Source organism: Triturus cristatus, chromosome 4_1 (assembly GCF_964204655.1).
Source record: "Triturus cristatus chromosome 4_1, aTriCri1.1, whole genome shotgun sequence".
Taxonomy (NCBI): domain Eukaryota; kingdom Metazoa; phylum Chordata; class Amphibia; order Caudata; family Salamandridae; genus Triturus; species Triturus cristatus.
The window spans coordinates 150,447,886-150,475,118 of record NC_140585.1 but is presented as its reverse complement, the minus strand read 5'-3'; the positions used below and the strand labels follow the sequence as shown (position 1 = coordinate 150,475,118).

Sequence of the window (27,233 nt, the reverse complement as noted above, 5' to 3'; positions counted from 1 at the left end):
AGTTGCTACTATCTCATTTTTTTGCTGACGTCAAATTCATATGTGTTTATTGACATGGTAAAATTAAGGAAGGGCCCAAAATCTTACTTCCGAGTAAATTATATTTTCATCAGTACAGCTGACAATTTCCTCTTCTGCATAGATTACCCAAATTGAACGGTGTCTCTTTAAAATAGACTTCCTTTTACTGACCTTTTTTAGCAAATGATTTTGGTGAAGCAGAAGCATGCATGCATCGCTTATAACTTCTTTAAATAGTTATGAAATAAACAGGGATAAAACTGACTCTGGTGGGATTCGAACCCACAGCCTTTGAATACCTTCTTGACATTCACCTAGAAGTCCAATGCGCTATCCATTGCGCCACAGAGCCAATCTGCTTGAGTGAGGTGCACAGATATTCAGAAATGAAATAATGAGCTTTGAGCTGTTGATCAACTTTATAAAGTTCATTGGATACTATAACCATGGCTATATTTTGAATATTGAATTGGGTAAAAGTTATTCACCGTGTCAAACTACATGATACAGTTGGTAAGTCTGCATACAACTTAAGTTTAGTGTATCATCATCTGATATATGAGACAGATGGGTTTTTCACTTCTCCATGAAAGACGTTTTTTTTTAATTTTGGTAATGGAATATCTTATTCATCATGCAGTGGAACACAAAAAGAATGTACAATCAGAATACTTTTTCTTTAAAGTAGCCTACCGCCTGAACAGGGACTTGAACCCTGGACCCTCAGATTAAAAGTCTGATGCTCTACTGACTGAGCTATCCAGGCTCTGATACTGCAAACCTCAAAATCACCTAATCAAAATTTGGCAGTGTCCCAACTAACGCTATGTTTCTTAAGATGGTTACCTGAAGAAGGTACCAAATACACTAGAATATAATAATGAATTGATATTTCAAGCATTTGAAATTTCTTCAGTAAATGTAACCTTATTTTTAGTCCTGAAGTTGCTACTATCTCATTTTTTTGCTGACGTCAAATTCATATGTGTTTATTGACATGGTAAAATTAAGGAAGGGCCCAAAATCTTACTTCCGAGTAAATTATATTTTCATCAGTACAGCTGACAATTTCCTCTTCTGCATAGATTACCCAAATTGAACGGTGTCTCTTTAAAATAGACTTCCTTTTACTGACCTTTTTTAGCAAATGATTTTGGTGAAGCAGAAGCATGCATGCATCGCTTATAACTTCTTTAAATAGTTATGAAATAAACAGGGATAAAACTGACTCTGGTGGGATTCGAACCCACAGCCTTTGAATACCTTCTTGACATTCACCTAGAAGTCCAATGCGCTATCCATTGCGCCACAGAGCCAATCTGCTTGAGTGAGGTGCACAGATATTCAGAAATGAAATAATGAGCTTTGAGCTGTTGATCAACTTTATAAAGTTCATTGGATACTATAACCATGGCTATATTTTGAATATTGAATTGGGTAAAAGTTATTCACCGTGTCAAACTACATGACACAGTTGGTAAGTCTGCATAAAACTTAAGTTTAGTGTATCGTCATCTGATATATGAGACAGATGGGTTTTTCACTTCTCCATGAAAGACGTTTTTTTTTAATTTTGGTAATAGAATATCTTATTCATCATGCAGTGGAACACAAAAAGAATGTACAATCAGAATACTTTTTCTTTAAAGTAGCCGACCGCCTGAACAGGGACTTGAACCCTGGACCCTCAGATTAAAAGTCTGATGCTCTACCGACTGAGCTATCCAGGCTCTGCAACACAGCAACTAAAAATCAGCTAAAAATGATGTGGACGCACACCAACCTACACTTTAATTCTTAATATGGTTACATATATTAGCAATCAAATATGTAGAGTTTAATAATTAATTGATATTTCAAGCATTTGAAATTTCAGCAGCACACGTAATCTATTTTAAATCCTGAAATTCGTTCTATCTCATTTTCGGCTGACTTAGAAATCATGTCTCTAAATTGACATTGTGAAATTAGTAAAAGGCCAAATACTATTACTAGGTACTAAATTACATGTCCAGCAGTATAACTGGAAATTTACTCTTGGGCATAGATTATGCAACATTTTCAAAGCAAACAGTGTCTGTTTAAATAGACTTTCTTTCACTGCCGTTTTGGTAAATGTCTCTGGTTATGCAGAAGCAGGCATTGTTTGTTACTGTTTCAATTAGTTATAAGATAAAGGAGGGATAAAACTGACCCAGCTAGTATTCCAACCCAAAGACTTTGAATGCTTTCTCTACATTCGCCTAGAACCCCAAGCCGCTATCCATTGCACCAGAGATCCAACCTGATTCAACAAGGTGAACAGAAATTCTCAAATAAAAAGATGAGCTATCAGCGGTTGACCAACTTTATAAAGTGATTTGGAAACTATAAGCAGGGTTCCATTTTGAACATTGAATTGGGGAAAAGATAATCAACATCTCAAACGACATGATACCGTTGCGGTAAGTCTTCTTAACTCTTGTCAAATGGTACACGACCGATGGGTATTTAATGGCTCCATTAAGAGTAACTTGCAATTACTCTAATGGGACTACTCGTTCATTGGATCCTGAAAAGAGCATGTCATTAGAGTACATTTTCTTTAAACAAACCGCCTGAACAGGGACTTGAACCCTGGACCCTCAGATTAAAAGTCTGATGCTCTGCCGACTGAGCTATCCAGGCTCTGATACAGCAAACCTCAAAATCACCTAATCAAAATTTGGCAGTGTCCCAACTAACGCTATGTTTCTTAAGATGGTTACCTGAAGAAGGTACCAAATACACTAGAATATAATAATGAATTGATATTTCAAGCATTTGAAATTTCTTCAGTAAATGTAACCTTATTTTTAGTCCTGAAGTTGCTACTATCTCATTTTTTTGCTGACGTCAAATTCATATGTGTTTATTGACATGGTAAAATTAAGGAAGGGCCCAAAATCTTACTTCCGAGTAAATTATATTTTCATCAGTACAGCTGACAATTTCCTCTTCTGCATAGATTACCCAAATTGAACGGTGTCTCTTTAAAATAGACTTCCTTTTACTGACCTTTTTTAGCAAATGATTTTGGTGAAGCAGAAGCATGCATGCATCGCTTATAACTTCTTTAAATAGTTATGAAATACACAGGGATAAAACTGACTCTGGTGGGATTCGAACCCACAGCCTTTGAATACCTTCTTGACATTCACCTAGAAGTCCAACGCGCTATCCATTGCGCCACAGAGCCAATCTGCTTGAGTGAGGTGCACAGATATTCAGAAATGAAATAATGAGCTTTGAGCTGTTGATCAACTTTATAAAGTTCATTGGATACTATAACCATGGCTATATTTTGAATATTGAATTGGGTAAAAGTTATTCACCGTGTCAAACTACATGATACAGTTGGAAAGTCTGCATACAACTTAAGTTTAGTGTATCATCATCTGATATATGAGACAGATGGGTTTTTCACTTCTCCATGAAAGACGTTTTTTTTTAATTTTGGTAATGGAATATCTTATTCATCATGCAGTGGAACACAAAAAGAATGTACAATCAGAATACTTTTTCTTTAAAGTAGCCTACCGCCTGAACAGGGACTTGAACCCTGGACCCTCAGATTAAAAGTCTGATGCTCTACTGACTGAGCTATCCAGGCTCTGATACCGCAAACCTCAAAATCACCTAATCAAAATTTGGCAGTGTCCCAACTAACGCTATGTTTCTTAAGATGGTTACCTGAAGAAGGTACCAAATACACTAGAATATAATAATGAATTGATATTTCAAGCATTTGAAATTTCTTCAGTAAATGTAACCTTATTTTTAGTCCTGAAGTTGCTACTATCTCATTTTTTTGCTGACGTCAAATTCATATGTGTTTATTGACATGGTAAAATTAAGGAAGGGCCCAAAATCTTACTTCCGAGTAAATTATATTTTCATCAGTACAGCTGACAATTTCCTCTTCTGCATAGATTACCCAAATTGAACGGTGTCTCTTTAAAATAGACTTCCTTTTACTGACCTTTTTTAGCAAATGATTTTGGTGAAGCAGAAGCATGCATGCATCGCTTATAACTTCTTTAAATAGTTATGAAATAAACAGGGATAAAACTGACTCTGGTGGGATTCGAACCCACAGCCTTTGAATACCTTCTTGACATTCACCTAGAAGTCCAATGCGCTATCCATTGCGCCACAGAGCCAATCTGCTTGAGTGAGGTGCACAGATATTCAGAAATGAAATAATGAGCTTTGAGCTGTTGATCAACTTTATAAAGTTCATTGGATACTATAACCATGGCTATATTTTGAATATTGAATTGGGTAAAAGTTATTCACCGTGTCAAACTACATGATACAGTTGGTAAGTCTGCATAAAACTTAAGTTTAGTGTATCGTCATCTGATATATGAGACAGATGGGTTTTTCACTTCTCCATGAAAGACGTTTTTTTTTAATTTTGGTAATAGAATATCTTATTCATCATGCAGTGGAACACAAAAAGAATGTACAATCAGAATACTTTTTCTTTAAAGTAGCCGACCGCCTGAACAGGGACTTGAACCCTGGACCCTCAGATTAAAAGTCTGATGCTCTACCGACTGAGCTATCCAGGCTCTGCAACACAGCAACTAAAAATCAGCTAAAAATGATGTGGACGCACACCAACCTACACTTTAATTCTTAATATGGTTACATATATTAGCAATCAAATATGTAGAGTTTAATAATTAATTGATATTTCAAGCATTTGAAATTTCAGCAGCACACGTAATCTATTTTAAATCCTGAAATTCGTTCTATCTCATTTTCGGCTGACTTAGAAATCATGTCTCTAAATTGACATTGTGAAATTAGTAAAAGGCCAAATACTATTACTAGGTACTAAATTACATGTCCAGCAGTATAACTGGAAATTTACTCTTGGGCATAGATTATGCAACATTTTCAAAGCAAACAGTGTCTGTTTAAATAGACTTTCTTTCACTGCCGTTTTGGTAAATGTCTCTGGTTATGCAGAAGCAGGCATTGTTTGTTACTGTTTCAATTAGTTATAAGATAAAGGAGGGATAAAACTGACCCAGCTAGTATTCCAACCCAAAGACTTTGAATGCTTTCTCTACATTCGCCTAGAACCCCAAGCCGCTATCCATTGCACCAGAGATCCAACCTGATTCAACAAGGTGAACAGAAATTCTCAAATAAAAAGATGAGCTATCAGCGGTTGACCAACTTTATAAAGTGATTTGGAAACTATAAGCAGGGTTCCATTTTGAACATTGAATTGGGGAAAAGATAATCAACATCTCAAACGACATGATACCGTTGCGGTAAGTCTTCTTAACTCTTGTCAAATGGTACACGACCGATGGGTATTTAATGGCTCCATTAAGAGTAACTTGCAATTACTCTAATGGGACTACTCGTTCATTGGATCCTGAAAAGAGCATGTCATTAGAGTACATTTTCTTTAAACAAACCGCCTGAACAGGGACTTGAACCCTGGACCCTCAGATTAAAAGTCTGATGCTCTGCCGACTGAGCTATCCAGGCTCTGATACAGCAAACCTCAAAATCACCTAATCAAAATTTGGCAGTGTCCCAACTAACGCTATGTTTCTTAAGATGGTTACCTGAAGAAGGTACCAAATACACTAGAATATAATAATGAATTGATATTTCAAGCATTTGAAATTTCTTCAGTAAATGTAACCTTATTTTTAGTCCTGAAGTTGCTACTATCTCATTTTTTTGCTGACGTCAAATTCATATGTGTTTATTGACATGGTAAAATTAAGGAAGGGCCCAAAATCTTACTTCCGAGTAAATTATATTTTCATCAGTACAGCTGACAATTTCCTCTTCTGCATAGATTACCCAAATTGAACGGTGTCTCTTTAAAATAGACTTCCTTTTACTGACCTTTTTTAGCAAATGATTTTGGTGAAGCAGAAGCATGCATGCATCGCTTATAACTTCTTTAAATAGTTATGAAATACACAGGGATAAAACTGACTCTGGTGGGATTCGAACCCACAGCCTTTGAATACCTTCTTGACATTCACCTAGAAGTCCAACGCGCTATCCATTGCGCCACAGAGCCAATCTGCTTGAGTGAGGTGCACAGATATTCAGAAATGAAATAATGAGCTTTGAGCTGTTGATCAACTTTATAAAGTTCATTGGATACTATAACCATGGCTATATTTTGAATATTGAATTGGGTAAAAGTTATTCACCGTGTCAAACTACATGATACAGTTGGTAAGTCTGCATACAACTTAAGTTTAGTGTATCATCATCTGATATATGAGACAGATGGGTTTTTCACTTCTCCATGAAAGACGTTTTTTTTTAATTTTGGTAATGGAATATCTTATTCATCATGCAGTGGAACACAAAAAGAATGTACAATCAGAATACTTTTTCTTTAAAGTAGCCTACCGCCTGAACAGGGACTTGAACCCTGGACCCTCAGATTAAAAGTCTGATGCTCTACTGACTGAGCTATCCAGGCTCTGATACCGCAAACCTCAAAATCACCTAATCAAAATTTGGCAGTGTCCCAACTAACGCTATGTTTCTTAAGATGGTTACCTGAAGAAGGTACCAAATACACTAGAATATAATAATGAATTGATATTTCAAGCATTTGAAATTTCTTCAGTAAATGTAACCTTATTTTTAGTCCTGAAGTTGCTACTATCTCATTTTTTTGCTGACGTCAAATTCATATGTGTTTATTGACATGGTAAAATTAAGGAAGGGCCCAAAATCTTACTTCCGAGTAAATTATATTTTCATCAGTACAGCTGACAATTTCCTCTTCTGCATAGATTACCCAAATTGAACGGTGTCTCTTTAAAATAGACTTCCTTTTACTGACCTTTTTTAGCAAATGATTTTGGTGAAGCAGAAGCATGCATGCATCGCTTATAACTTCTTTAAATAGTTATGAAATAAACAGGGATAAAACTGACTCTGGTGGGATTCGAACCCACAGCCTTTGAATACCTTCTTGACATTCACCTAGAAGTCCAATGCGCTATCCATTGCGCCACAGAGCCAATCTGCTTGAGTGAGGTGCACAGATATTCAGAAATGAAATAATGAGCTTTGAGCTGTTGATCAACTTTATAAAGTTCATTGGATACTATAACCATGGCTATATTTTGAATATTGAATTGGGTAAAAGTTATTCACCGTGTCAAACTACATGATACAGTTGGTAAGTCTGCATAAAACTTAAGTTTAGTGTATCGTCATCTGATATATGAGACAGATGGGTTTTTCACTTCTCCATGAAAGACGTTTTTTTTTAATTTTGGTAATAGAATATCTTATTCATCATGCAGTGGAACACAAAAAGAATGTACAATCAGAATACTTTTTCTTTAAAGTAGCCGACCGCCTGAACAGGGACTTGAACCCTGGACCCTCAGATTAAAAGTCTGATGCTCTACCGACTGAGCTATCCAGGCTCTGCAACACAGCAACTAAAAATCAGCTAAAAATGATGTGGACGCACACCAACCTACACTTTAATTCTTAATATGGTTACATATATTAGCAATCAAATATGTAGAGTTTAATAATTAATTGATATTTCAAGCATTTGAAATTTCAGCAGCACACGTAATCTATTTTAAATCCTGAAATTCGTTCTATCTCATTTTCGGCTGACTTAGAAATCATGTCTCTAAATTGACATTGTGAAATTAGTAAAAGGCCAAATACTATTACTAGGTACTAAATTACATGTCCAGCAGTATAACTGGAAATTTACTCTTGGGCATAGATTATGCAACATTTTCAAAGCAAACAGTGTCTGTTTAAATAGACTTTCTTTCACTGCCGTTTTGGTAAATGTCTCTGGTTATGCAGAAGCAGGCATTGTTTGTTACTGTTTCAATTAGTTATAAGATAAAGGAGGGATAAAACTGACCCAGCTAGTATTCCAACCCAAAGACTTTGAATGCTTTCTCTACATTCGCCTAGAACCCCAAGCCGCTATCCATTGCACCAGAGATCCAACCTGATTCAACAAGGTGAACAGAAATTCTCAAATAAAAAGATGAGCTATCAGCGGTTGACCAACTTTATAAAGTGATTTGGAAACTATAAGCAGGGTTCCATTTTGAACATTGAATTGGGGAAAAGATAATCAACATCTCAAACGACATGATACCGTTGCGGTAAGTCTTCTTAACTCTTGTCAAATGGTACACGACCGATGGGTATTTAATGGCTCCATTAAGAGTAACTTGCAATTACTCTAATGGGACTACTCGTTCATTGGATCCTGAAAAGAGCATGTCATTAGAGTACATTTTCTTTAAACAAACCGCCTGAACAGGGACTTGAACCCTGGACCCTCAGATTAAAAGTCTGATGCTCTGCCGACTGAGCTATCCAGGCTCTGATACAGCAAACCTCAAAATCACCTAATCAAAATTTGGCAGTGTCCCAACTAACGCTATGTTTCTTAAGATGGTTACCTGAAGAAGGTACCAAATACACTAGAATATAATAATGAATTGATATTTCAAGCATTTGAAATTTCTTCAGTAAATGTAACCTTATTTTTAGTCCTGAAGTTGCTACTATCTCATTTTTTTGCTGACGTCAAATTCATATGTGTTTATTGACATGGTAAAATTAAGGAAGGGCCCAAAATCTTACTTCCGAGTAAATTATATTTTCATCAGTACAGCTGACAATTTCCTCTTCTGCATAGATTACCCAAATTGAACGGTGTCTCTTTAAAATAGACTTCCTTTTACTGACCTTTTTTAGCAAATGATTTTGGTGAAGCAGAAGCATGCATGCATCGCTTATAACTTCTTTAAATAGTTATGAAATACACAGGGATAAAACTGACTCTGGTGGGATTCGAACCCACAGCCTTTGAATACCTTCTTGACATTCACCTAGAAGTCCAACGCTCTATCCATTGCGCCACAGAGCCAATCTGCTTGAGTGAGGTGCACAGATATTCAGAAATGAAATAATGAGCTTTGAGCTGTTGATCAACTTTATAAAGTTCATTGGATACTATAACCATGGCTATATTTTGAATATTGAATTGGGTAAAAGTTATTCACCGTGTCAAACTACATGATACAGTTGGTAAGTCTGCATACAACTTAAGTTTAGTGTATCATCATCTGATATATGAGACAGATGGGTTTTTCACTTCTCCATGAAAGACGTTTTTTTTTAATTTTGGTAATGGAATATCTTATTCATCATGCAGTGGAACACAAAAAGAATGTACAATCAGAATACTTTTTCTTTAAAGTAGCCTACCGCCTGAACAGGGACTTGAACCCTGGACCCTCAGATTAAAAGTCTGATGCTCTACTGACTGAGCTATCCAGGCTCTGATACCGCAAACCTCAAAATCACCTAATCAAAATTTGGCAGTGTCCCAACTAACGCTATGTTTCTTAAGATGGTTACCTGAAGAAGGTACCAAATACACTAGAATATAATAATGAATTGATATTTCAAGCATTTGAAATTTCTTCAGTAAATGTAACCTTATTTTTAGTCCTGAAGTTGCTACTATCTCATTTTTTTGCTGACGTCAAATTCATATGTGTTTATTGACATGGTAAAATTAAGGAAGGGCCCAAAATCTTACTTCCGAGTAAATTATATTTTCATCAGTACAGCTGACAATTTCCTCTTCTGCATAGATTACCCAAATTGAACGGTGTCTCTTTAAAATAGACTTCCTTTTACTGACCTTTTTTAGCAAATGATTTTGGTGAAGCAGAAGCATGCATGCATCGCTTATAACTTCTTTAAATAGTTATGAAATAAACAGGGATAAAACTGACTCTGGTGGGATTCGAACCCACAGCCTTTGAATACCTTCTTGACATTCACCTAGAAGTCCAATGCGCTATCCATTGCGCCACAGAGCCAATCTGCTTGAGTGAGGTGCACAGATATTCAGAAATGAAATAATGAGCTTTGAGCTGTTGATCAACTTTATAAAGTTCATTGGATACTATAACCATGGCTATATTTTGAATATTGAATTGGGTAAAAGTTATTCACCGTGTCAAACTACATGATACAGTTGGTAAGTCTGCATAAAACTTAAGTTTAGTGTATCGTCATCTGATATATGAGACAGATGGGTTTTTCACTTCTCCATGAAAGACGTTTTTTTTTAATTTTGGTAATAGAATATCTTATTCATCATGCAGTGGAACACAAAAAGAATGTACAATCAGAATACTTTTTCTTTAAAGTAGCCGACCGCCTGAACAGGGACTTGAACCCTGGACCCTCAGATTAAAAGTCTGATGCTCTACCGACTGAGCTATCCAGGCTCTGCAACACAGCAACTAAAAATCAGCTAAAAATGATGTGGACGCACACCAACCTACACTTTAATTCTTAATATGGTTACATATATTAGCAATCAAATATGTAGAGTTTAATAATTAATTGATATTTCAAGCATTTGAAATTTCAGCAGCACACGTAATCTATTTTAAATCCTGAAATTCGTTCTATCTCATTTTCGGCTGACTTAGAAATCATGTCTCTAAATTGACATTGTGAAATTAGTAAAAGGCCAAATACTATTACTAGGTACTAAATTACATGTCCAGCAGTATAACTGGAAATTTACTCTTGGGCATAGATTATGCAACATTTTCAAAGCAAACAGTGTCTGTTTAAATAGACTTTCTTTCACTGCCGTTTTGGTAAATGTCTCTGGTTATGCAGAAGCAGGCATTGTTTGTTACTGTTTCAATTAGTTATAAGATAAAGGAGGGATAAAACTGACCCAGCTAGTATTCCAACCCAAAGACTTTGAATGCTTTCTCTACATTAGCCTAGAACCCCAAGCCGCTATCCATTGCACCAGAGATCCAACCTGATTCAACAAGGTGAACAGAAATTCTCAAATAAAAAGATGAGCTATCAGCGGTTGACCAACTTTATAAAGTGATTTGGAAACTATAAGCAGGGTTCCATTTTGAACATTGAATTGGGGAAAAGATAATCAACATCTCAAACGACATGATACCGTTGCGGTAAGTCTTCTTAACTCTTGTCAAATGGTACACGACCGATGGGTATTTAATGGCTCCATTAAGAGTAACTTGCAATTACTCTAATGGAACTACTCGTTCATTGGATCCTGAAAAGAGCATGTCATTAGAGTACATTTTCTTTAAACAAACCGCCTGAACAGGGACTTGAACCCTGGACCCTCAGATTAAAAGTCTGATGCTCTACCGACTGAGCTATCCAGGCTCTGATACAGCAAACCTCAAAATCACCTAATCAAAATTTGGCAGTGTCCCAACTAACGCTATGTTTCTTAAGATGGTTACCTGAAGAAGGTACCAAATACACTAGAATATAATAATGAATTGATATTTCAAGCATTTGAAATTTCTTCAGTAAATGTAACCTTATTTTTAGTCCTGAAGTTGCTACTATCTCATTTTTTTGCTGACGTCAAATTCATATGTGTTTATTGACATGGTAAAATTAAGGAAGGGCCCAAAATCTTACTTCCGAGTAAATTATATTTTCATCAGTACAGCTGACAATTTCCTCTTCTGCATAGATTACCCAAATTGAACGGTGTCTCTTTAAAATAGACTTCCTTTTACTGACCTTTTTTAGCAAATGATTTTGGTGAAGCAGAAGCATGCATGCATCGCTTATAACTTCTTTAAATAGTTATGAAATACACAGGGATAAAACTGACTCTGGTGGGATTCGAACCCACAGCCTTTGAATACCTTCTTGACATTCACCTAGAAGTCCAACGCGCTATCCATTGCGCCACAGAGCCAATCTGCTTGAGTGAGGTGCACAGATATTCAGAAATGAAATAATGAGCTTTGAGCTGTTGATCAACTTTATAAAGTTCATTGGATACTATAACCATGGCTATATTTTGAATATTGAATTGGGTAAAAGTTATTCACCGTGTCAAACTACATGATACAGTTGGTAAGTCTGCATACAACTTAAGTTTAGTGTATCATCATCTGATATATGAGACAGATGGGTTTTTCACTTCTCCATGAAAGACGTTTTTTTTTAATTTTGGTAATGGAATATCTTATTCATCATGCAGTGGAACACAAAAAGAATGTACAATCAGAATACTTTTTCTTTAAAGTAGCCTACCGCCTGAACGGGGACTTGAACCCTGGACCCTCAGATTAAAAGTCTGATGCTCTACCGACTGAGCTATCCAGGCTCTGATACAGCAAACCTCAAAATCACCTAATCAAAATTTGGCAGTGTCCCAACTAACGCTATGTTTCTTAAGATGGTTACCTGAAGAAGGTACCAAATACACTAGAATATAATAATGAATTGATATTTCAAGCATTTGAAATTTCTTCAGTAAATGTAACCTTATTTTTAGTCCTGAAGTTGCTACTATCTCATTTTTTTGCTGACGTCAAATTCATATGTGTTTATTGACATGGTAAAATTAAGGAAGGGCCCAAAATCTTACTTCCGAGTAAATTATATTTTCATCAGTACAGCTGACAATTTCCTCTTCTGCATAGATTACCCAAATTGAACGGTGTCTCTTTAAAATAGACTTCCTTTTACTGACCTTTTTTAGCAAATGATTTTGGTGAAGCAGAAGCATGCATGCATCGCTTATAACTTCTTTAAATAGTTATGAAATAAACAGGGATAAAACTGACTCTGGTGGGATTCGAACCCACAGCCTTTGAATACCTTCTTGACATTCACCTAGAAGTCCAATGCGCTATCCATTGCGCCACAGAGCCAATCTGCTTGAGTGAGGTGCACAGATATTCAGAAATGAAATAATGAGCTTTGAGCTGTTGATCAACTTTATAAAGTTCATTGGATACTATAACCATGGCTATATTTTGAATATTGAATTGGGTAAAAGTTATTCACCGTGTCAAACTACATGATACAGTTGGTAAGTCTGCATACAACTTAAGTTTAGTGTATCATCATCTGATATATGAGACAGATGGGTTTTTCACTTCTCCATGAAAGACGTTTTTTTTTAATTTTGGTAATGGAATATCTTATTCATCATGCAGTGGAACACAAAAAGAATGTACAATCAGAATACTTTTTCTTTAAAGTAGCCTACCGCCTGAACAGGGACTTGAACCCTGGACCCTCAGATTAAAAGTCTGATGCTCTACTGACTGAGCTATCCAGGCTCTGATACCGCAAACCTCAAAATCACCTAATCAAAATTTGGCAGTGTCCCAACTAACGCTATGTTTCTTAAGATGGTTACCTGAAGAAGGTACCAAATACACTAGAATATAATAATGAATTGATATTTCAAGCATTTGAAATTTCTTCAGTAAATGTAACCTTATTTTTAGTCCTGAAGTTGCTACTATCTCATTTTTTTGCTGACGTCAAATTCATATGTGTTTATTGACATGGTAAAATTAAGGAAGGGCCCAAAATCTTACTTCCGAGTAAATTATATTTTCATCAGTACAGCTGACAATTTCCTCTTCTGCATAGATTACCCAAATTGAACGGTGTCTCTTTAAAATAGACTTCCTTTTACTGACCTTTTTTAGCAAATGATTTTGGTGAAGCAGAAGCATGCATGCATCGCTTATAACTTCTTTAAATAGTTATGAAATAAACAGGGATAAAACTGACTCTGGTGGGATTCGAACCCACAGCCTTTGAATACCTTCTTGACATTCACCTAGAAGTCCAATGCGCTATCCATTGCGCCACAGAGCCAATCTGCTTGAGTGAGGTGCACAGATATTCAGAAATGAAATAATGAGCTTTGAGCTGTTGATCAACTTTATAAAGTTCATTGGATACTATAACCATGGCTATATTTTGAATATTGAATTGGGTAAAAGTTATTCACCGTGTCAAACTACATGATACAGTTGGTAAGTCTGCATAAAACTTAAGTTTAGTGTATCGTCATCTGATATATGAGACAGATGGGTTTTTCACTTCTCCATGAAAGACGTTTTTTTTTAATTTTGGTAATAGAATATCTTATTCATCATGCAGTGGAACACAAAAAGAATGTACAATCAGAATACTTTTTCTTTAAAGTAGCCGACCGCCTGAACAGGGACTTGAACCCTGGACCCTCAGATTAAAAGTCTGATGCTCTACCGACTGAGTTATCCAGGCTCTGCAACACAGCAACTAAAAATCAGCTAAAAATGATGTGGACGCACACCAACCTACACTTTAATTCTTAATATGGTTACATATATTAGCAATCAAATATGTAGAGTTTAATAATTAATTGATATTTCAAGCATTTGAAATTTCAGCAGCACACGTAATCTATTTTAAATCCTGAAATTCGTTCTATCTCATTTTCGGCTGACTTAGAAATCATGTCTCTAAATTGACATTGTGAAATTAGTAAAAGGCCAAATACTATTACTAGGTACTAAATTACATGTCCAGCAGTATAACTGGAAATTTACTCTTGGGCATAGATTATGCAACATTTTCAAAGCAAACAGTGTCTGTTTAAATAGACTTTCTTTCACTGCCGTTTTGGTAAATGTCTCTGGTTATGCAGAAGCAGGCATTGTTTGTTACGGTTTCAATTAGTTATAAGATAAAGGAGGGATAAAACTGACCCAGCTAGTATTCCAACCCAAAGACTTTGAATGCTTTCTCTACATTCGCCTAGAACCCCAAGCCGCTATCCATTGCACCAGAGATCCAACCTGATTCAACAAGGTGAACAGAAATTCTCAAATAAAAAGATGAGCTATCAGCGGTTGACCAACTTTATAAAGTGATTTGGAAACTATAAGCAGGGTTCCATTTTGAACATTGAATTGGGGAAAAGATAATCAACATCTCAAACGACATGATACCGTTGCGGTAAGTCTTCTTAACTCTTGTCAAATGGTACACGACCGATGGGTATTTAATGGCTCCATTAAGAGTAACTTGCAATTACTCTAATGGGACTACTCGTTCATTGGATCCTGAAAAGAGCATGTCATTAGAGTACATTTTCTTTAAACAAACCGCCTGAACAGGGACTTGAACCCTGGACCCTCAGATTAAAAGTCTGATGCTCTGCCGACTGAGCTATCCAGGCTCTGATACAGCAAACCTCAAAATCACCTAATCAAAATTTGGCAGTGTCCCAACTAACGCTATGTTTCTTAAGATGGTTACCTGAAGAAGGTACCAAATACACTAGAATATAATAATGAATTGATATTTCAAGCATTTGAAATTTCTTCAGTAAATGTAACCTTATTTTTAGTCCTGAAGTTGCTACTATCTCATTTTTTTGCTGACGTCAAATTCATATGTGTTTATTGACATGGTAAAATTAAGGAAGGGCCCAAAATCTTACTTCCGAGTAAATTATATTTTCATCAGTACAGCTGACAATTTCCTCTTCTGCATAGATTACCCAAATTGAACGGTGTCTCTTTAAAATAGACTTCCTTTTACTGACCTTTTTTAGCAAATGATTTTGGTGAAGCAGAAGCATGCATGCATCGCTTATAACTTCTTTAAATAGTTATGAAATACACAGGGATAAAACTGACTCTGGTGGGATTCGAACCCACAGCCTTTGAATACCTTCTTGACATTCACCTAGAAGTCCAACGCGCTATCCATTGCGCCACAGAGCCAATCTGCTTGAGTGAGGTGCACAGATATTCAGAAATGAAATAATGAGCTTTGAGCTGTTGATCAACTTTATAAAGTTCATTGGATACTATAACCATGGCTATATTTTGAATATTGAATTGGGTAAAAGTTATTCACCGTGTCAAACTACATGATACAGTTGGTAAGTCTGCATACAACTTAAGTTTAGTGTATCATCATCTGATATATGAGACAGATGGGTTTTTCACTTCTCCATGAAAGACGTTTTTTTTTAATTTTGGTAATGGAATATCTTATTCATCATGCAGTGGAACACAAAAAGAATGTACAATCAGAATACTTTTTCTTTAAAGTAGCCTACCGCCTGAACGGGGACTTGAACCCTGGACCCTCAGATTAAAAGTCTGATGCTCTACCGACTGAGCTATCCAGGCTCTGATACAGCAAACCTCAAAATCACCTAATCAAAATTTGGCAGTGTCCCAACTAACGCTATGTTTCTTAAGATGGTTACCTGAAGAAGGTACCAAATACACTAGAATATAATAATGAATTGATATTTCAAGCATTTGAAATTTCTTCAGTAAATGTAACCTTATTTTTAGTCCTGAAGTTGCTACTATCTCATTTTTTTGCTGACGTCAAATTCATATGTGTTTATTGACATGGTAAAATTAAGGAAGGGCCCAAAATCTTACTTCCGAGTAAATTATATTTTCATCAGTACAGCTGACAATTTCCTCTTCTGCATAGATTACCCAAATTGAACGGTGTCTCTTTAAAATAGACTTCCTTTTACTGACCTTTTTTAGCAAATGATTTTGGTGAAGCAGAAGCATGCATGCATCGCTTATAACTTCTTTAAATAGTTATGAAATAAACAGGGATAAAACTGACTCTGGTGGGATTCGAACCCACAGCCTTTGAATACCTTCTTGACATTCACCTAGAAGTCCAATGCGCTATCCATTGCGCCACAGAGCCAATCTGCTTGAGTGAGGTGCACAGATATTCAGAAATGAAATAATGAGCTTTGAGCTGTTGATCAACTTTATAAAGTTCATTGGATACTATAACCATGGCTATATTTTGAATATTGAATTGGGTAAAAGTTATTCACCGTGTCAAACTACATGATACAGTTGGTAAGTCTGCATACAACTTAAGTTTAGTGTATCATCATCTGATATATGAGACAGATGGGTTTTTCACTTCTCCATGAAAGACGTTTTTTTTTAATTTTGGTAATGGAATATCTTATTCATCATGCAGTGGAACACAAAAAGAATGTACAATCAGAATACTTTTTCTTTAAAGTAGCCTACCGCCTGAACAGGGACTTGAACCCTGGACCCTCAGATTAAAAGTCTGATGCTCTACTGACTGAGCTATCCAGGCTCTGATACCGCAAACCTCAAAATCACCTAATCAAAATTTGGCAGTGTCCCAACTAACGCTATGTTTCTTAAGATGGTTACCTGAAGAAGGTACCAAATACACTAGAATATAATAATGAATTGATATTTCAAGCATTTGAAATTTCTTCAGTAAATGTAACCTTATTTTTAGTCCTGAAGTTGCTACTATCTCATTTTTTTGCTGACGTCAAATTCATATGTGTTTATTGACATGGTAAAATTAAGGAAGGGCCCAAAATCTTACTTCCGAGTAAATTATATTTTCATCAGTACAGCTGACAATTTCCTCTTCTGCATAGATTACCCAAATTGAACGGTGTCTCTTTAAAATAGACTTCCTTTTACTGACCTTTTTTAGCAAATGATTTTGGTGAAGCAGAAGCATGCATGCATCGCTTATAACTTCTTTAAATAGTTATGAAATAAACAGGGATAAAACTGACTCTGGTGGGATTCGAACCCACAGCCTTTGAATACCTTCTTGACATTCACCTAGAAGTCCAATGCGCTATCCATTGCGCCACAGAGCCAATCTGCTTGAGTGAGGTGCACAGATATTCAGAAATGAAATAATGAGCTTTGAGCTGTTGATCAACTTTATAAAGTTCATTGGATACTATAACCATGGCTATATTTTGAATATTGAATTGGGTAAAAGTTATTCACCGTGTCAAACTACATGATACAGTTGGTAAGTCTGCATAAAACTTAAGTTTAGTGTATCGTCATCTGATATATGAGACAGATGGGTTTTTCACTTCTCCATGAAAGACGTTTTTTTTTAATTTTGGTAATAGAATATCTTATTCATCATGCAGTGGAACACAAAAAGAATGTACAATCAGAATACTTTTTCTTTAAAGTAGCCGACCGCCTGAACAGGGACTTGAACCCTGGACCCTCAGATTAAAAGTCTGATGCTCTACCGACTGAGTTATCCAGGCTCTGCAACACAGCAACTAAAAATCAGCTAAAAATGATGTGGACGCACACCAACCTACACTTTAATTCTTAATATGGTTACATATATTAGCAATCAAATATGTAGAGTTTAATAATTAATTGATATTTCAAGCATTTGAAATTTCAGCAGCACACGTAATCTATTTTAAATCCTGAAATTCGTTCTATCTCATTTTCGGCTGACTTAGAAATCATGTCTCTAAATTGACATTGTGAAATTAGTAAAAGGCCAAATACTATTACTAGGTACTAAATTACATGTCCAGCAGTATAACTGGAAATTTACTCTTGGGCATAGATTATGCAACATTTTCAAAGCAAACAGTGTCTGTTTAAATAGACTTTCTTTCACTGCCGTTTTGGTAAATGTCTCTGGTTATGCAGAAGCAGGCATTGTTTGTTACGGTTTCAATTAGTTATAAGATAAAGGAGGGATAAAACTGACCCAGCTAGTATTCCAACCCAAAGACTTTGAATGCTTTCTCTACATTCGCCTAGAACCCCAAGCCGCTATCCATTGCACCAGAGATCCAACCTGATTCAACAAGGTGAACAGAAATTCTCAAATAAAAAGATGAGCTATCAGCGGTTGACCAACTTTATAAAGTGATTTGGAAACTATAAGCAGGGTTCCATTTTGAACATTGAATTGGGGAAAAGATAATCAACATCTCAAACGACATGATACCGTTGCGGTAAGTCTTCTTAACTCTTGTCAAATGGTACACGACCGATGGGTATTTAATGGCTCCATTAAGAGTAACTTGCAATTACTCTAATGGGACTACTCGTTCATTGGATCCTGAAAAGAGCATGTCATTAGAGTACATTTTCTTTAAACAAACCGCCTGAACAGGGACTTGAACCCTGGACCCTCAGATTAAAAGTCTGATGCTCTGCCGACTGAGCTATCCAGGCTCTGATACAGCAAACCTCAAAATCACCTAATCAAAATTTGGCAGTGTCCCAACTAACGCTATGTTTCTTAAGATGGTTACCTGAAGAAGGTACCAAATACACTAGAATATAATAATGAATTGATATTTCAAGCATTTGAAATTTCTTCAGTAAATGTAACCTTATTTTTAGTCCTGAAGTTGCTACTATCTCATTTTTTTGCTGACGTCAAATTCATATGTGTTTATTGACATGGTAAAATTAAGGAAGGGCCCAAAATCTTACTTCCGAGTAAATTATATTTTCATCAGTACAGCTGACAATTTCCTCTTCTGCATAGATTACCCAAATTGAACGGTGTCTCTTTAAAATAGACTTCCTTTTACTGACCTTTTTTAGCAAATGATTTTGGTGAAGCAGAAGCATGCATGCATCGCTTATAACTTCTTTAAATAGTTATGAAATACACAGGGATAAAACTGACTCTGGTGGGATTCGAACCCACAGCCTTTGAATACCTTCTTGACATTCACCTAGAAGTCCAACGCGCTATCCATTGCGCCACAGAGCCAATCTGCTTGAGTGAGGTGCACAGATATTCAGAAATGAAATAATGAGCTTTGAGCTGTTGATCAACTTTATAAAGTTCATTGGATACTATAACCATGGCTATATTTTGAATATTGAATTGGGTAAAAGTTATTCACCGTGTCAAACTACATGATACAGTTGGTAAGTCTGCATACAACTTAAGTTTAGTGTATCGTCATCTGATATATGAGACAGATGGGTTTTTCACTTCTCCATGAAAGACGTTTTTTTTTAATTTTGGTAATGGAATATCTTATTCATCATGCAGTGGAACACAAAAAGAATGTACAATCAGAATACTTTTTCTTTAAAGTAGCCGACCGCCTGAACAGGGACTTGAACCCTGGACCCTCAGATTAAAAGTCTGATGCTCTACCGACTGAGCTATCCAGGCTCTGCAACACTGCAACTAAAAATCAGCTAAAAATGATGTGGACGCACACCAACCTACACTTTAATTCTTAATATGGTTACATATATTAGCAATCAAATATGTAGAGTTTAATAATTAATTGATATTTCAAGCATTTGAAATTTCAGCAGCACACGTAATCTATTTTAAATCCTGAAATTCGTTCTATCTCATTTTCGGCTGACTTAGAAATCATGTCTCTAAATTGACATTGTGAAATTAGTAAAAGGCCAAATACTATTACTAGGTACTAAATTACATGTCCGGCAGTATAACTGGAAATTTACTCTTCGGCATAGATTATGCAACATTTTCAAAGCAAACAGTGTCTGTTTAAATAGACTTTCTTTCACTGCCGTTTTGGTAAATGTCTCTGGTTATGCAGAAGCAGGCATTGTTTGTTACTGTTTCAATTAGTTATAAGATAAAGGAGGGATAAAACTGACCCAGCTAGTATTCCAACCCAAAGACTTTGAATGCTTTCTCTACATTCGCCTAGAACCCCAAGCCGCTATCCATTGCACCAGAGATCCAACCTGATTCAACAAGGTGAACAGAAATTCTCAAATAAAAAGATGAGCTATCAGCGGTTGACCAACTTTATAAAGTGATTTGGAAACTATAAGCAGGGTTCCATTTTGAACATTGAATTGGGGAAAAGATAATCAACATCTCAAACGACATGATACCGTTGCGGTAAGTCTTCTTAACTCTTGTCAAATGGTACACGACCGATGGGTATTTAATGGCTCCATTAAGAGTAACTTGCAATTACTCTAATGGGACTACTCGTTCATTGGATCCTGAAAAGAGCATGTCATTAGAGTACATTTTCTTTAAACAAACCGCCTGAACAGGGACTTGAACCCTGGACCCTCAGATTAAAAGTCTGATGCTCTGCCGACTGAGCTATCCAGGCTCTGATACAGCAAACCTCAAAATCACCTAATCAAAATTTGGCAGTGTCCCAACTAACGCTATGTTTCTTAAGATGGTTACCTGAAGAAGGTACCAAATACACTAGAATATAATAATGAATTGATATTTCAAGCATTTGAAATTTCTTCAGTAAATGTAACCTTATTTTTAGTCCTGAAGTTGCTACTATCTCATTTTTTTGCTGACGTCAAATTCATATGTGTTTATTGACATGGTAAAATTAAGGAAGGGCCCAAAATCTTACTTCCGAGTAAATTATATTTTCATCAGTACAGCTGACAATTTCCTCTTCTGCATAGATTACCCAAATTGAACGGTGTCTCTTTAAAATAGACTTCCTTTTACTGACCTTTTTTAGCAAATGATTTTGGTGAAGCAGAAGCATGCATGCATCGCTTATAACTTCTTTAAATAGTTATGAAATACACAGGGATAAAACTGACTCTGGTGGGATTCGAACCCACAGCCTTTGAATACCTTCTTGACATTCACCTAGAAGTCCAACGCGCTATCCATTGCGCCACAGAGCCAATCTGCTTGAGTGAGGTGCACAGATATTCAGAAATGAAATAATGAGCTTTGAGCTGTTGATCAACTTTATAAAGTTCATTGGATACTATAACCATGGCTATATTTTGAATATTGAATTGGGTAAAAGTTATTCACCGTGTCAAACTACATGATACAGTTGGAAAGTCTGCATACAACTTAAGTTTAGTGTATCATCATCTGATATATGAGACAGATGGGTTTTTCACTTCTCCATGAAAGACGTTTTTTTTTAATTTTGGTAATGGAATATCTTATTCATCATGCAGTGGAACACAAAAAGAATGTACAATCAGAATACTTTTTCTTTAAAGTAGCCTACCGCCTGAACAGGGACTTGAACCCTGGACCCTCAGATTAAAAGTCTGATGCTCTACTGACTGAGCTATCCAGGCTCTGATACCGCAAACCTCAAAATCACCTAATCAAAATTTGGCAGTGTCCCAACTAACGCTATGTTTCTTAAGATGGTTACCTGAAGAAGGTACCAAATACACTAGAATATAATAATGAATTGATATTTCAAGCATTTGAAATTTCTTCAGTAAATGTAACCTTATTTTTAGTCCTGAAGTTGCTACTATCTCATTTTTTTGCTGACGTCAAATTCATATGTGTTTATTGACATGGTAAAATTAAGGAAGGGCCCAAAATCTTACTTCCGAGTAAATTATATTTTCATCAGTACAGCTGACAATTTCCTCTTCTGCATAGATTACCCAAATTGAACGGTGTCTCTTTAAAATAGACTTCCTTTTACTGACCTTTTTTAGCAAATGATTTTGGTGAAGCAGAAGCATGCATGCATCGCTTATAACTTCTTTAAATAGTTATGAAATAAACAGGGATAAAACTGACTCTGGTGGGATTCGAACCCACAGCCTTTGAATACCTTCTTGACATTCACCTAGAAGTCCAATGCGCTATCCATTGCGCCACAGAGCCAATCTGCTTGAGTGAGGTGCACAGATATTCAGAAATGAAATAATGAGCTTTGAGCTGTTGATCAACTTTATAAAGTTCATTGGATACTATAACCATGGCTATATTTTGAATATTGAATTGGGTAAAAGTTATTCACCGTGTCAAACTACATGATACAGTTGGTAAGTCTGCATAAAACTTAAGTTTAGTGTATCGTCATCTGATATATGAGACAGATGGGTTTTTCACTTCTCCATGAAAGACGTTTTTTTTAATTTTGGTAATGGAATATCTTATTCATCATGCAGTGGAACACAAAAAGAATGTACAATCAGAATACTTTTTCTTTAAAGTAGCCGACCGCCTGAAGAGGGACTTGAACCCTGGACCCTCAGATTAAAAGTCTGATGCTCTACCGACAGAGCTATCCAGGCTCTGCAACACTGCAACTAAAAATCAGCTAAAAATGATGTGGACGCACACCAACCTACACTTTAATTCTTAATATGGTTACATATATTAGCAATCAAATATGTAGAGTTTAATAATTAATTGATATTTCAAGCATTTGAAATTTCAGCAGCACACGTAATCTATTTTAAATCCTGAAATTCGTTCTATCTCATTTTCGGCTGACTTAGAAATCATGTCTCTAAATTGACATTGTGAAATTAGTAAAAGGCCAAATACTATTACTAGGTACTAAATTACATGTCCAGCAGTATAACTGGAAATTTACTCTTGGGCATAGATTATGCAACATTTTCAAAGCAAACAGTGTCTGTTTAAATAGACTTTCTTTCACTGCCGTTTTGGTAAATGTCTCTGGTTATGCAGAAGCAGGCATTGTTTGTTACTGTTTCAATTAGTTATAAGATAAAGGAGGGATAAAACTGACCCAGCTAGTATTCCAACCCAAAGACTTTGAATGCTTTCTCTACATTCGCCTAGAACCCCAAGCCGCTATCCATTGCACCAGAGATCCAACCTGATTCAACAAGGTGAACAGAAATTCTCAAATAAAAAGATGAGCTATCAGCGGTTGACCAACTTTATAAAGTGATTTGGAAACTATAAGCAGGGTTCCATTTTGAACATTGAATTGGGGAAAAGATAATCAACATCTCAAACGACATGATACCGTTGCGGTAAGTCTTCTTAACTCTTGTCAAATGGTACACGACCGATGGGTATTTAATGGCTCCATTAAGAGTAACTTGCAATTACTCTAATGGGACTACTCGTTCATTGGATCCTGAAAAGAGCATGTCATTAGAGTACATTTTCTTTAAACAAACCGCCTGAACAGGGACTTGAACCCTGGACCCTCAGATTAAAAGTCTGATGCTCTGCCGACTGAGCTATCCAGGCTCTGATACAGCAAACCTCAAAATCACCTAATCAAAATTTGGCAGTGTCCCAACTAACGCTATGTTTCTTAAGATGGTTACCTGAAGAAGGTACCAAATACACTAGAATATAATAATGAATTGATATTTCAAGCATTTGAAATTTCTTCAGTAAATGTAACCTTATTTTTAGTCCTGAAGTTGCTACTATCTCATTTTTTTGCTGACGTCAAATTCATATGTGTTTATTGACATGGTAAAATTAAGGAAGGGCCCAAAATCTTACTTCCGAGTAAATTATATTTTCATCAGTACAGCTGACAATTTCCTCTTCTGCATAGATTACCCAAATTGAACGGTGTCTCTTTAAAATAGACTTCCTTTTACTGACCTTTTTTAGCAAATGATTTTGGTGAAGCAGAAGCATGCATGCATCGCTTATAACTTCTTTAAATAGTTATGAAATACACAGGGATAAAACTGACTCTGGTGGGATTCGAACCCACAGCCTTTGAATACCTTCTTGACATTCACCTAGAAGTCCAACGCGCTATCCATTGCGCCACAGAGCCAATCTGCTTGAGTGAGGTGCACAGATATTCAGAAATGAAATAATGAGCTTTGAGCTGTTGATCAACTTTATAAAGTTCATTGGATACTATAACCATGGCTATATTTTGAATATTGAATTGGGTAAAAGTTATTCACCGTGTCAAACTACATGATACAGTTGGAAAGTCTGCATACAACTTAAGTTTAGTGTATCATCATCTGATATATGAGACAGATGGGTTTTTCACTTCTCCATGAAAGACGTTTTTTTTTAATTTTGGTAATGGAATATCTTATTCATCATGCAGTGGAACACAAAAAGAATGTACAATCAGAATACTTTTTCTTTAAAGTAGCCTACCGCCTGAACAGGGACTTGAACCCTGGACCCTCAGATTAAAAGTCTGATGCTCTACTGACTGAGCTATCCAGGCTCTGATACCGCAAACCTCAAAATCACCTAATCAAAATTTGGCAGTGTCCCAACTAACGCTATGTTTCTTAAGATGGTTACCTGAAGAAGGTACCAAATACACTAGAATATAATAATGAATTGATATTTCAAGCATTTGAAATTTCTTCAGTAAATGTAACCTTATTTTTAGTCCTGAAGTTGCTACTATCTCATTTTTTTGCTGACGTCAAATTCATATGTGTTTATTGACATGGTAAAATTAAGGAAGGGCCCAAAATCTTACTTCCGAGTAAATTATATTTTCATCAGTACAGCTGACAATTTCCTCTTCTGCATAGATTACCCAAATTGAACGGTGTCTCTTTAAAATAGACTTCCTTTTACTGACCTTTTTTAGCAAATGATTTTGGTGAAGCAGAAGCATGCATGCATCGCTTATAACTTCTTTAAATAGTTATGAAATAAACAGGGATAAAACTGACTCTGGTGGGATTCGAACCCACAGCCTTTGAATACCTTCTTGACATTCACCTAGAAGTCCAATGCGCTATCCATTGCGCCACAGAGCCAATCTGCTTGAGTGAGGTGCACAGATATTCAGAAATGAAATAATGAGCTTTGAGCTGTTGATCAACTTTATAAAGTTCATTGGATACTATAACCATGGCTATATTTTGAATATTGAATTGGGTAAAAGTTATTCACCGTGTCAAACTACATGATACAGTTGGTAAGTCTGCATAAAACTTAAGTTTAGTGTATCGTCATCTGATATATGAGACAGATGGGTTTTTCACTTCTCCATGAAAGACGTTTTTTTTTAATTTTGGTAATAGAATATCTTATTCATCATGCAGTGGAACACAAAAAGAATGTACAATCAGAATACTTTTTCTTTAAAGTAGCCGACCGCCTGAACAGGGACTTGAACCCTGGACCCTCAGATTAAAAGTCTGATGCTCTACCGACTGAGCTATCCAGGCTCTGCAACACAGCAACTAAAAATCAGCTAAAAATGATGTGGACGCACACCAACCTACACTTTAATTCTTAATATGGTTACATATATTAGCAATCAAATATGTAGAGTTTAATAATTAATTGATATTTCAAGCATTTGAAATTTCAGCAGCACACGTAATCTATTTTAAATCCTGAAATTCGTTCTATCTCATTTTCGGCTGACTTAGAAATCATGTCTCTAAATTGACATTGTGAAATTAGTAAAAGGCCAAATACTATTACTAGGTACTAAATTACATGTCCAGCAGTATAACTGGAAATTTACTCTTGGGCATAGATTATGCAACATTTTCAAAGCAAACAGTGTCTGTTTAAATAGACTTTCTTTCACTGCCGTTTTGGTAAATGTCTCTGGTTATGCAGAAGCAGGCATTGTTTGTTACTGTTTCAATTAGTTATAAGATAAAGGAGGGATAAAACTGACCCAGCTAGTATTCCAACCCAAAGACTTTGAATGCTTTCTCTACATTAGCCTAGAACCCCAAGCCGCTATCCATTGCACCAGAGATCCAACCTGATTCAACAAGGTGAACAGAAATTCTCAAATAAAAAGATGAGCTATCAGCGGTTGACCAACTTTATAAAGTGATTTGGAAACTATAAGCAGGGTTCCATTTTGAACATTGAATTGGGGAAAAGATAATCAACATCTCAAACGACATGATACCGTTGCGGTAAGTCTTCTTAACTCTTGTCAAATGGTACACGACCGATGGGTATTTAATGGCTCCATTAAGAGTAACTTGCAATTACTCTAATGGAACTACTCGTTCATTGGATCCTGAAAAGAGCATGTCATTAGAGTACATTTTCTTTAAACAAACCGCCTGAACAGGGACTTGAACCCTGGACCCTCAGATTAAAAGTCTGATGCTCTACCGACTGAGCTATCCAGGCTCTGATACAGCAAACCTCAAAATCACCTAATCAAAATTTGGCAGTGTCCCAACTAACGCTATGTTTCTTAAGATGGTTACCTGAAGAAGGTACCAAATACACTAGAATATAATAATGAATTGATATTTCAAGCATTTGAAATTTCTTCAGTAAATGTAACCTTATTTTTAGTCCTGAAGTTGCTACTATCTCATTTTTTTGCTGACGTCAAATTCATATGTGTTTATTGACATGGTAAAATTAAGGAAGGGCCCAAAATCTTACTTCCGAGTAAATTATATTTTCATCAGTACAGCTGACAATTTCCTCTTCTGCATAGATTACCCAAATTGAACGGTGTCTCTTTAAAATAGACTTCCTTTTACTGACCTTTTTTAGCAAATGATTTTGGTGAAGCAGAAGCATGCATGCATCGCTTATAACTTCTTTAAATAGTTATGAAATACACAGGGATAAAACTGACTCTGGTGGGATTCGAACCCACAGCCTTTGAATACCTTCTTGACATTCACCTAGAAGTCCAACGCGCTATCCATTGCGCCACAGAGCCAATCTGCTTGAGTGAGGTGCACAGATATTCAGAAATGAAATAATGAGCTTTGAGCTGTTGATCAACTTTATAAAGTTCATTGGATACTATAACCATGGCTATATTTTGAATA

General features: G+C 36.0%; 28 non-coding genes across 28 annotated transcripts; all 28 read right to left on the bottom strand.

The window, feature by feature from the left end:
- Window positions 1-282: 282 nt before the first annotated feature.
- On the bottom strand, window positions 283-373 carry TRNAR-UCU (transfer RNA arginine (anticodon UCU)). Its single transcript is given in 2 exon segments — window positions 283-318; window positions 337-373. It is a non-coding gene; the product is annotated as a tRNA-Arg (tRNA).
- An 873-nt stretch (window positions 374-1,246) lies between these two features.
- On the bottom strand, window positions 1,247-1,337 carry TRNAR-UCU (transfer RNA arginine (anticodon UCU)). The gene is given in 2 exon segments: window positions 1,247-1,282; window positions 1,301-1,337. It is a non-coding gene; the product is annotated as a tRNA-Arg (tRNA).
- A 341-nt stretch (window positions 1,338-1,678) lies between these two features.
- TRNAK-UUU (transfer RNA lysine (anticodon UUU)) lies at window positions 1,679-1,751 on the bottom strand. The gene has a single exon. It is a non-coding gene; the product is annotated as a tRNA-Lys (tRNA).
- Window positions 1,752-3,147: 1,396 nt separating this feature from the next.
- On the bottom strand, window positions 3,148-3,238 carry TRNAR-UCU (transfer RNA arginine (anticodon UCU)). The gene is given in 2 exon segments: window positions 3,148-3,183; window positions 3,202-3,238. It is a non-coding gene; the product is annotated as a tRNA-Arg (tRNA).
- An 873-nt stretch (window positions 3,239-4,111) lies between these two features.
- Window positions 4,112-4,202, bottom strand: TRNAR-UCU (transfer RNA arginine (anticodon UCU)). The gene is given in 2 exon segments: window positions 4,112-4,147; window positions 4,166-4,202. It is a non-coding gene; the product is annotated as a tRNA-Arg (tRNA).
- Window positions 4,203-4,543: 341 nt separating this feature from the next.
- Window positions 4,544-4,616, bottom strand: TRNAK-UUU (transfer RNA lysine (anticodon UUU)). The gene has a single exon. It is a non-coding gene; the product is annotated as a tRNA-Lys (tRNA).
- A 1,396-nt stretch (window positions 4,617-6,012) lies between these two features.
- TRNAR-UCU (transfer RNA arginine (anticodon UCU)) lies at window positions 6,013-6,103 on the bottom strand. Its single transcript is given in 2 exon segments — window positions 6,013-6,048; window positions 6,067-6,103. It is a non-coding gene; the product is annotated as a tRNA-Arg (tRNA).
- An 873-nt stretch (window positions 6,104-6,976) lies between these two features.
- TRNAR-UCU (transfer RNA arginine (anticodon UCU)) lies at window positions 6,977-7,067 on the bottom strand. The gene is given in 2 exon segments: window positions 6,977-7,012; window positions 7,031-7,067. It is a non-coding gene; the product is annotated as a tRNA-Arg (tRNA).
- Window positions 7,068-7,408: 341 nt separating this feature from the next.
- On the bottom strand, window positions 7,409-7,481 carry TRNAK-UUU (transfer RNA lysine (anticodon UUU)). The gene has a single exon. It is a non-coding gene; the product is annotated as a tRNA-Lys (tRNA).
- Window positions 7,482-8,877: 1,396 nt separating this feature from the next.
- TRNAR-UCU (transfer RNA arginine (anticodon UCU)) lies at window positions 8,878-8,968 on the bottom strand. Its single transcript is given in 2 exon segments — window positions 8,878-8,913; window positions 8,932-8,968. It is a non-coding gene; the product is annotated as a tRNA-Arg (tRNA).
- Window positions 8,969-9,841: 873 nt separating this feature from the next.
- Window positions 9,842-9,932, bottom strand: TRNAR-UCU (transfer RNA arginine (anticodon UCU)). Its single transcript is given in 2 exon segments — window positions 9,842-9,877; window positions 9,896-9,932. It is a non-coding gene; the product is annotated as a tRNA-Arg (tRNA).
- A 341-nt stretch (window positions 9,933-10,273) lies between these two features.
- On the bottom strand, window positions 10,274-10,346 carry TRNAK-UUU (transfer RNA lysine (anticodon UUU)). The gene has a single exon. It is a non-coding gene; the product is annotated as a tRNA-Lys (tRNA).
- An 864-nt stretch (window positions 10,347-11,210) lies between these two features.
- TRNAK-UUU (transfer RNA lysine (anticodon UUU)) lies at window positions 11,211-11,283 on the bottom strand. Its single transcript has one exon. It is a non-coding gene; the product is annotated as a tRNA-Lys (tRNA).
- A 459-nt stretch (window positions 11,284-11,742) lies between these two features.
- On the bottom strand, window positions 11,743-11,833 carry TRNAR-UCU (transfer RNA arginine (anticodon UCU)). The gene is given in 2 exon segments: window positions 11,743-11,778; window positions 11,797-11,833. It is a non-coding gene; the product is annotated as a tRNA-Arg (tRNA).
- Window positions 11,834-12,706: 873 nt separating this feature from the next.
- TRNAR-UCU (transfer RNA arginine (anticodon UCU)) lies at window positions 12,707-12,797 on the bottom strand. Its single transcript is given in 2 exon segments — window positions 12,707-12,742; window positions 12,761-12,797. It is a non-coding gene; the product is annotated as a tRNA-Arg (tRNA).
- Window positions 12,798-13,670: 873 nt separating this feature from the next.
- On the bottom strand, window positions 13,671-13,761 carry TRNAR-UCU (transfer RNA arginine (anticodon UCU)). Its single transcript is given in 2 exon segments — window positions 13,671-13,706; window positions 13,725-13,761. It is a non-coding gene; the product is annotated as a tRNA-Arg (tRNA).
- A 1,810-nt stretch (window positions 13,762-15,571) lies between these two features.
- TRNAR-UCU (transfer RNA arginine (anticodon UCU)) lies at window positions 15,572-15,662 on the bottom strand. Its single transcript is given in 2 exon segments — window positions 15,572-15,607; window positions 15,626-15,662. It is a non-coding gene; the product is annotated as a tRNA-Arg (tRNA).
- Window positions 15,663-16,535: 873 nt separating this feature from the next.
- Window positions 16,536-16,626, bottom strand: TRNAR-UCU (transfer RNA arginine (anticodon UCU)). The gene is given in 2 exon segments: window positions 16,536-16,571; window positions 16,590-16,626. It is a non-coding gene; the product is annotated as a tRNA-Arg (tRNA).
- Window positions 16,627-17,499: 873 nt separating this feature from the next.
- TRNAR-UCU (transfer RNA arginine (anticodon UCU)) lies at window positions 17,500-17,590 on the bottom strand. Its single transcript is given in 2 exon segments — window positions 17,500-17,535; window positions 17,554-17,590. It is a non-coding gene; the product is annotated as a tRNA-Arg (tRNA).
- A 1,810-nt stretch (window positions 17,591-19,400) lies between these two features.
- Window positions 19,401-19,491, bottom strand: TRNAR-UCU (transfer RNA arginine (anticodon UCU)). Its single transcript is given in 2 exon segments — window positions 19,401-19,436; window positions 19,455-19,491. It is a non-coding gene; the product is annotated as a tRNA-Arg (tRNA).
- Window positions 19,492-19,832: 341 nt separating this feature from the next.
- Window positions 19,833-19,905, bottom strand: TRNAK-UUU (transfer RNA lysine (anticodon UUU)). The gene has a single exon. It is a non-coding gene; the product is annotated as a tRNA-Lys (tRNA).
- Window positions 19,906-21,301: 1,396 nt separating this feature from the next.
- TRNAR-UCU (transfer RNA arginine (anticodon UCU)) lies at window positions 21,302-21,392 on the bottom strand. The gene is given in 2 exon segments: window positions 21,302-21,337; window positions 21,356-21,392. It is a non-coding gene; the product is annotated as a tRNA-Arg (tRNA).
- An 873-nt stretch (window positions 21,393-22,265) lies between these two features.
- On the bottom strand, window positions 22,266-22,356 carry TRNAR-UCU (transfer RNA arginine (anticodon UCU)). Its single transcript is given in 2 exon segments — window positions 22,266-22,301; window positions 22,320-22,356. It is a non-coding gene; the product is annotated as a tRNA-Arg (tRNA).
- A 1,809-nt stretch (window positions 22,357-24,165) lies between these two features.
- On the bottom strand, window positions 24,166-24,256 carry TRNAR-UCU (transfer RNA arginine (anticodon UCU)). Its single transcript is given in 2 exon segments — window positions 24,166-24,201; window positions 24,220-24,256. It is a non-coding gene; the product is annotated as a tRNA-Arg (tRNA).
- Window positions 24,257-25,129: 873 nt separating this feature from the next.
- Window positions 25,130-25,220, bottom strand: TRNAR-UCU (transfer RNA arginine (anticodon UCU)). Its single transcript is given in 2 exon segments — window positions 25,130-25,165; window positions 25,184-25,220. It is a non-coding gene; the product is annotated as a tRNA-Arg (tRNA).
- A 341-nt stretch (window positions 25,221-25,561) lies between these two features.
- TRNAK-UUU (transfer RNA lysine (anticodon UUU)) lies at window positions 25,562-25,634 on the bottom strand. The gene has a single exon. It is a non-coding gene; the product is annotated as a tRNA-Lys (tRNA).
- An 864-nt stretch (window positions 25,635-26,498) lies between these two features.
- On the bottom strand, window positions 26,499-26,571 carry TRNAK-UUU (transfer RNA lysine (anticodon UUU)). The gene has a single exon. It is a non-coding gene; the product is annotated as a tRNA-Lys (tRNA).
- Window positions 26,572-27,030: 459 nt separating this feature from the next.
- On the bottom strand, window positions 27,031-27,121 carry TRNAR-UCU (transfer RNA arginine (anticodon UCU)). The gene is given in 2 exon segments: window positions 27,031-27,066; window positions 27,085-27,121. It is a non-coding gene; the product is annotated as a tRNA-Arg (tRNA).
- Between the last annotated feature and the right edge of the window lie 112 nt (window positions 27,122-27,233).